This window comes from Myotis brandtii, unplaced genomic scaffold (genome assembly GCF_000412655.1).
Source record: "Myotis brandtii unplaced genomic scaffold, ASM41265v1 scaffold2074, whole genome shotgun sequence".
Classification (NCBI taxonomy): domain Eukaryota; kingdom Metazoa; phylum Chordata; class Mammalia; order Chiroptera; family Vespertilionidae; genus Myotis; species Myotis brandtii.
Genome location: NW_005357747.1, coordinates 21,803 through 29,544, shown reverse-complemented (window position 1 = coordinate 29,544; position 7,742 = coordinate 21,803). Strand labels below are relative to the sequence as shown.

Here is a 7,742-nt window from a genome sequence, read left to right as displayed (position 1 = left end):
AGAGCGGAGCCGCCCAGCCTTGGAGCCCCAGCCCAGAGGCTGCGAGCTACATCCGAGCCACGTGCCCCGCCGGCCCTTTCAGTGGGAAAAAGGACCCATCTTCCCTACATAAGAAATGCAAATAATCTATGCAGATGCTATCCTTCCAGGAGGTGAAACTTGACTCACTCCCTTTGAGTTGGGTTGGACTTAGTGTCTCACTTCCAGTGAAAAGTGTGTGGAGAGGTAAAATAGTAACTTTACTGTTAAAAAAAATCAACTGGCAGACACAACCTTAACCAAAAGATCAAGGATAAAATTGCCATTCTAAAGTCATGTCACTATCATGTGTGCCCCAAGTATGACATGAGAGATGCCATGACACATTGAGAAGTGCATGTCACCTCTGTGGTATTTCCCCCCTCAAACCCACAACCCCAAACTCATCGTGAAAAAAGCATCAGACAAACCCAAAGTGAGAAAAATTCTATGTAATATCTGACCAGTACTCTTTGAAATGATCAAGGTCATGAAAGCAAGAACAGGCTGAGAAGCTGTTCAGATCAGAAAAGACTAAGAAGTAATGACAAATAAATGCAATGTAATAACCTGAATTGAAACTTTGAACAGGAAATAAAAATTAGTGAAAAACCTGATGAAATCTGGAAAAAAATCTGTACTTTAGTTAATGATCATGCACCAATGTTCATTTCTTAATTTTGGCAAATTTACCACAGTTACATAAAATGTTAACTTTAGGGAAAACCAGGTAAAGGCATATGGAAACTCTATACTTATCATCAAACCTTTTCATTAAATCTAAAATTATTTTAAAATAAAGTCTTTATTTTTAAAATGTCCTAATAAATCTAAAAAAAGGTCAGAGTTTTCTAAAGTATATAACCTGATAAGATCACCCACACATGTGTGAGTCTCCTAAAACAGTACTTACTCTGAGGGCATGCACTCTATAATATAAACTAAGAATAACTGAAAAAATTTGGAGTATGAACTTTTGGAATGAAAATTTAATTAGAAATAGATGGAAAGATGTTGACTTAATTGAAATGAAAAATATCAAGCCTGAAATTTAGTATTAAATCTATTATTCAAATATTTTGCCATTGGAAAACTTCATAAATCCACTGAAGTTTTTGTAATTGAAAACCTTCATAAGGCAGGAAATGGCAACTATTCTGGCTGGAGATCATCAGAAAAGTGACATTTGGGTTAATAAAAACAGCCTTATGCAATGGCCACTCCATCTTCTGTTGTACTTTCCTAATAGTGCAGGGAATAAAGAAACAGTAACCTTTAGCCATCTACACTAATAAAAGAGAAACATGCAAATTGATCATACCTCCTCTACCTCTACACCCACAAGCCACACCCACCAACCAATCAGGAGCAAGTATGAAAATTAACCCAACTAAGATGGCAGCGGCCACGGAGCTGGAGTGAGCAGGAGGCTTGGGTTGCCCCCGGCGATGAAGGAAGCCAAGCTTTCTGCCTGCCCTGGCCGGTCCTGAGCTCCGCTCAAGGCTACGAAGTTTCAATTATAGAAGATAAATAAATCCCAGATACCTGCTTCCAGCCCACGGGCATGGCCAGCCTGAAAATGCCATTAGCCCCTTACCCAGGCTGGCCACACCCCCTTCAGGGTGGAGGTCCCCGCTGGGGTGCCTGGCCAGCCTAGGTGAGGGGCTGAGGGCTGTTTTCAGGCTGGCCACACCCCCTTCAGGGTGGAGGTCCCCGCTGGGGTGCCTGGCCAGCCTAGGTGAGGGGCTGAGGGCTGTTTTCAGGCTGGCCACACCCCCTTCAGGGTGGAGGTCCCCGCTGGGGTGCCTGGCCAGCCTAGGTGAGGGGCTGAGGGCTGTTTTCAGGCTGGCCACACCCCCTTCAGGGTGGAGGTCCCCGCTGGGGTGCCTGGCCAGCCTAGGTGAGGGGCTGAGGGCTGTTTTCAGGCTGGCCACACCCCCTTCAGGGTGGAGGTCCCCGCTGGGGTGCCTGGCCAGCCTAGGTGAGGGGCTGAGGGCTGTTTTCAGGCTGGCCACACCCCCTTCAGGGTGGAGGTCCCCGCTGGGGTGCCTGGCCAGCCTAGGTGAGGGGCTGAGGGCTGTTTTCAGGCTGGCCACACCCCCATGGGGTGAGGGTCCCAGCTGGGGGGCTTGGTCAGCCTGAAAAGGGCCCTCAGCCCCTCACCCTGATCTGGGACACCCTTCAGGGCAAACCAGCCAGCCCCACCCATGCACCAGGCCTCTATCCTATATAATAAAAGGGTAATATGCAAATTGACCAATGACTGGTCACTATGACAAACACTGACCACCAGGGGGCAGACACTCAATGCAGGAGCTGCCCCCTGGTGGTCAGTGTGCTCTCACAAGGGGAGCTCTGCTCAGCTATAAGCCAGGCTGATGGCTGCCAGCACAGCGGTGGTGACGGGAGCTTCTCCCGCCTCCTCAGCAGCGCTAAGGATGTTCGACTGCAGCTTAGGCCTGTTCCCCACTGGCAAATGGACATCCCCTGAGGGCTCCCGAGCTGCCAGAGGGATGTCTGACTGCCAGCTTAGGTCCGATTCCCTGGGGAGTGGGCCTAAGCCAGCAGGTGGACATCCCTTGAGGGGTCCCAGATTGCGAGAGGGCACAGGCCGCACTGAGGGAACACCCCGAGTGCACAAATTATTGCGCACCGGGCCTCTAGTAGAATATAAGATATCATAGACTGGGTAGCTGGATGAAGAAGGGTAGAATGCTGTGGTGATAAGTTCTCCAGACTTTCTAAATGAAGCACTGCAGTCACCATTCAAGAGTGTCAGGGGTTCTGGCTTGGGATAAGCAGTGTCTGTCTTCAGGATTCAGATATGAGGGGTAGCTCAGCTTGCTTTGTGGGCTGGACATTTAAGTCATAGAAAGCAATAGGGATGGAGATAAAAACTGAAAGTTATTATTGACTCCTCTTTCCAAATTTAATTAAATAATTAATCAATTCAATTAAATACTGCACTGGACAGCACATAATAGAACATTCCCATAGTAGTTCTATCAGACAGCACTGCTATAAGGTATGGTTAGCATAACTTAAAATTATTTTTTTTTAAAAATATTTTTATTGATTTCAGATAGGAAGGGAGAGGGAGGGAGAGAAACCTCAATGATGAGAGAGAATCACTGATGGACTGCCTCCTGCATGCCCCTAACTGGGGATCGAGCCCACAACCCAGGCATGTATCCTGACTGTAATCAAACTGTGACCTCCTGGTTCATAGGTCAACATTCAACCACTGAGCCACGCCAGCCAGGCATAACTTAAAATTCTTTTAGTTACATACCAAAAATGTAACTAAAACTGAGGAGAAAGACAGGATTTCCATTTGAATTTAGCACTTCAAGGGCATTAGAGCTTATGTAATACTTTTGAGCATGTAGGCCCAGTTTATGACAATAGCCATGATTATAACGATACATTACAGGTGGTGGCTGAGGGCATGGGAGATAGGACTAAGAACTTTCACACAGGTTTTCAAAAGTGGAAGCTAAATAGACTCATTGGTGAGTCTATAAAAGAAACACAATTATTTGAGGAATTTGAAGGTAATGCAATTAAGAGGGATGAGCAATGATTAGAGAAATGTGGATTGATGCTACCAAAGAGACATTTTTGTATCCTTTACTGTAGTTATTTGAGTCAGCATTGACTTCATAAGTTCACATGAATAAAGTTATCTAAAGGGAAATCACTTCGGAAAAGAATGAGACCTCAGAGAGAAATTATTACATTTAAAATTTGATTTGGAGGGGGAAAAGCTGGAGTATAAAAACCTCCTAAAAATTAACCATAGGAAGGAGTTGGCTGTGTGGTCAGAGTTGAAAGATTAAATAATTCTGAGTAAATGAATGAGACGGAGAAAAGGCCCAACTGTGTTATTTTATAGAACAGCGTGGGCACTGACCTTCCTTAAGACATATGATGAAAAAGCAACCTGTTCAAACTGAAAGATGAAATTTTATACTATATGAAACTTTAGTTGGCAATTGAATGTTTATAGATATAATTATTATAGATCTAATGTTATTTTACAACTTCTGTTAACATTTTATTAAATTGGCATTGTTTATTTTAATATCATTAATGTTGTAAATCAGACATCTTTGAAGGAAATACAGGAAGGTCATCAGATGATTACAAAGGTTTCAATAATAGCGATGGAACATTTTTTTACATCTATATAAATTAATTAAAAATATGATTTTAAATTAATCCTAGGTGGTATTCCCTCATCATTTTCTTAGGGATTTAATTTATTTAAAGCACATCTTGAAATATGTTTCCAGGGAATTTTTCACTGTTGGCAGGAAGTTTAACAAAGGGGATCTGTGAGTATGACTATGTGACACACCCAAGGAAACACATAAGAAGGGGAATTTCTTCTTAAAAGAGACCTAGCCACAAAGAATAAGTATTTTTAGTAAAAAAAAAATGGTGATTAAGAACTAATACAATTTTTGTCAAGCTAGAAATAAATAAATTAATGTTATATATTCTTTCCTTTGGAATTTGTCTTCTGCATGATTTTAATTTAGAAGGAATTTCACTAATGATTTTGTTGAGTATTGTTGGTTGTCATCAGAAATTTATTTCTACTTTACTCAGTTCATTGCTGTGACTTGTGAAATTGATTGCCTCACAATTGAAAAATTGTGTTTGGTTATTTTTACCCACATAATAGAGCAATTTTTTTGTGGAGTAATAAAACTACTTTATTCATTAAATTTTGTTTGTTTTATTTTGTAAATGATTCTAAACTTTCTCAAATTAGTACAATTACTTGTAACATTGATGTTTGGCATATGTCATTTTAATCTCTTGACTATTAAATTTTTTTTAGGTTGGTATATATTCCCTTCACTCTCTATCCTTGTCTATAGTCCATAATGGTATTATAAAACCAAGATAGATTTATAGAACAATTTATAGCTTAAAATTTATTTGTGAAGAGGAATAAATGTTGAAAATAAATGATCTAGAATTCACTCTGAAAGCAAGTAAAAAACACCACCACCATAAAATAAATTCAAAAGTGTAGAAGAAAGAAAATCAATATGAAGGCTGAATTATTAAAATAGAAAGTAAGACAAACCATATAATAGAATTATCAAATTATCCACAAACTGGTTTTTGGAAATATTAATAAAATATAAAAGTAAATTCTAGCAGAATAGATGAAACAACATTGGGGTTTTAAAAGTGGGTGTTAATGGATTTAGTAAAGAGTAAAAGATAATAAAAGAAGGTAACCTTTATTTCAAGTGGTTTGAAGTCAAAATGTGATGAAAATTTTTATTGAAAATTATAAATGATTATATTAGTAAGAGCCAAAGGAAGAAAAAACCCTAAATATGTCAGTTACCATAAAAATGAAACCTAATAGCAAAGTTATAACTAACCTAAAAAGTCCCAAGTGCTTATGTGATGGTTAATTTCAGGATATAAAAAAGACAGAAAACAAAGTCATTTTATGAGGCTTGGATATCACAATAGAAAAATACCACAAACTGACAAAAAAACAACAACAAAAAACCCTTGAAACAAATTAAATACTTTGCAGATAAAACAAACACTCAATAACTGTTATCCAATTTTACTTATGGAAGGAAGTAAATTTAGATGTACATGTAGAGTTTTTACCAGGAGTGTAAGAATAATTGACATTAAAAAATTCATTAATGTAGTTGTCTAAATCAACAGATTAAAGGGGGAGTCGGGATGAAATGAACAATCTGACCATCTCTTTATATGCTTGGCAAAATCCTCAATAAAATTAAGCATATATTGATGAAGAAAACATCTTACCAATTTTGGTTTAGTTTAGCTATAACCAAGGTATAGGAAATATACTTGATAACAAAAAGTTAGAAGATGTAACGTTAAAATTAGGCACCAGAACAAGGGTGTCTGCAATTGCCATTACTGTTCAAAGTGGTACTTAAGTGGTACTTTCTAGCCTAGTGAGTAAATAAAAATAAAGGGTATAAAGGAAGATAAAATGGTCATTATTTGCAAGTGTGTGTGTGTTATGTGCTGTTGAGTTGCTGTGACTCCTAGAGACCCTCTGAATGAGTGCCGTCCACAATGTTCTGTCCTCAGCATCCTGCTCAGCCCCTGTGGACTCAGGTCTTTGGCTTATTTTATGGAGTCCATCTATCTCATACTTGGTCTTCCTTTTCCCCACTGCTTTCTCTTTTTCTCTGTATCACTGTCTTTCCCATAGAACCCTGCCCTCTCACGATGTCCCCCAAATAGAACAGCTTCAGTTTTGTCATTTTTGCCCCCAGCGATGTTTCGGACTTCATTTGCTCTCGGACCGGGATGTTTGTCTTTCTGGCAGTCCAGGTGCTCATAGAGGTCTCCTCCAACACCACATTTCCAGTGAATCACATTTTCCCCAGTGGCCTTCTTCACTACCTAACTTTTGCGTCTGTGCATGTTACTGTAAGAGCCAATTCTTGATGAGAAAGGAAGCACAGGGGAGACACTGCTGAGCGTGGTCAGCTGGGAAGCAGAGGCCTGTTTGCTTCCCGGGAAGCTACAGCTTCACACTGTCCCCCAGAGAGCCGCTAGTCCACTCCCCACAGGTCACTGGGCCAGGGATGGAGCAGAGGGAGGAGCAAACACATGCACAGCACAATAAAACCTCCATATCACGGACTGTTCAGGCCTGGGGTGCCCATTCAAGCTGAAAGACCATTATATAATAGAGTAGGTTTTCCAATGCACATGTTAAAAAATTGACAAATCAGTTTACCTGTTTTTACTTATGTATACACCGTTGTGTAATTAAAATTAGGTATGTATGAAAAGTTTAATTTCACAGAAAGGTGTCTATATGTATTACTGCAATTTTTCTTTTCCCTTTTGTTGTTGCTCACCTGAGGATATTTTTCCATTGATTTTTAGAGAGAATGGAAAGGAGAGGGAGAGACAGAGAGAAACATTGATGTGAGAGAGACACATGGATTGGTTTTCTCCTGCACGCACTCTGAGCAGGACCGGGGAACCTGCAACTAAGGTATGTGACAGGAATTGAAACCAGGACCCTTCAGTCCACAGACCAATGCTCTATCAACTAAGCCAAACTGACTAGGACAGTATTACTGTAATTTTAAATTTATACTGAGTAGGTCTAGTAAATGCATTTGTTTACAAGTCACCTTGAGGAAAAACATGCCCATGGCTGGGGCATGGCTTAGCACATGTCTGCACATCAGCCAGCATGTGGGAAACTGTTGCAGAGAGTCACACCACGTGACAACAGAGCCAATTACTGCTCCTGGTGTGGTGTGATCACATGCTAATAATATGTGAGCCTTGTTTACGAGCGCTGACTCTTGGATTTAAATATGTAGACTCTAGTTGTTGATATGTAATATTTATTTATGTCAGCAAAATTACTAGTGTGTTTTCCAACATATGGCCTATTCACTAAAATTTGTTAAAAATAACAGTGAATTAACACAGAAATAACCTGTTAATTCAATTATAAGCAAATCTTGGTTAAAAGCATTTTAAAATGAACAGGGTGTTCATTTTCACATGTGATATATGGACTGGAAATTTTATCCATTAAATCTGAAGTCCTTTAAATCGAGGTCCAAAAAATCGAGGGTTTACTGTAAAGTCAAAATGTTGTGGGGAAGTGGAAGACTAAGCTTTAATGTGAAGCAGAAACTCTGGGCACTGGTTTTTATTTTGCCCTGAAGACA

At 39.9% G+C, this 7,742-nt stretch overlaps 1 long non-coding RNA gene across 1 annotated transcript in view; it reads left to right on the top strand.

Moving 5' to 3' along the window:
• Positions 1-5,861, top strand: part of LOC106725971 — a 24,234-nt gene extending 18,373 nt beyond the window's left edge. Inside the window, exon 3 of the long non-coding RNA XR_001361984.1 lies at positions 5,852-5,861. This is a non-coding gene — a long non-coding RNA (uncharacterized LOC106725971). The remainder of the gene's footprint in view (positions 1-5,851) is intronic.
• The last annotated feature ends 1,881 nt before the right edge of the window (positions 5,862-7,742 follow it).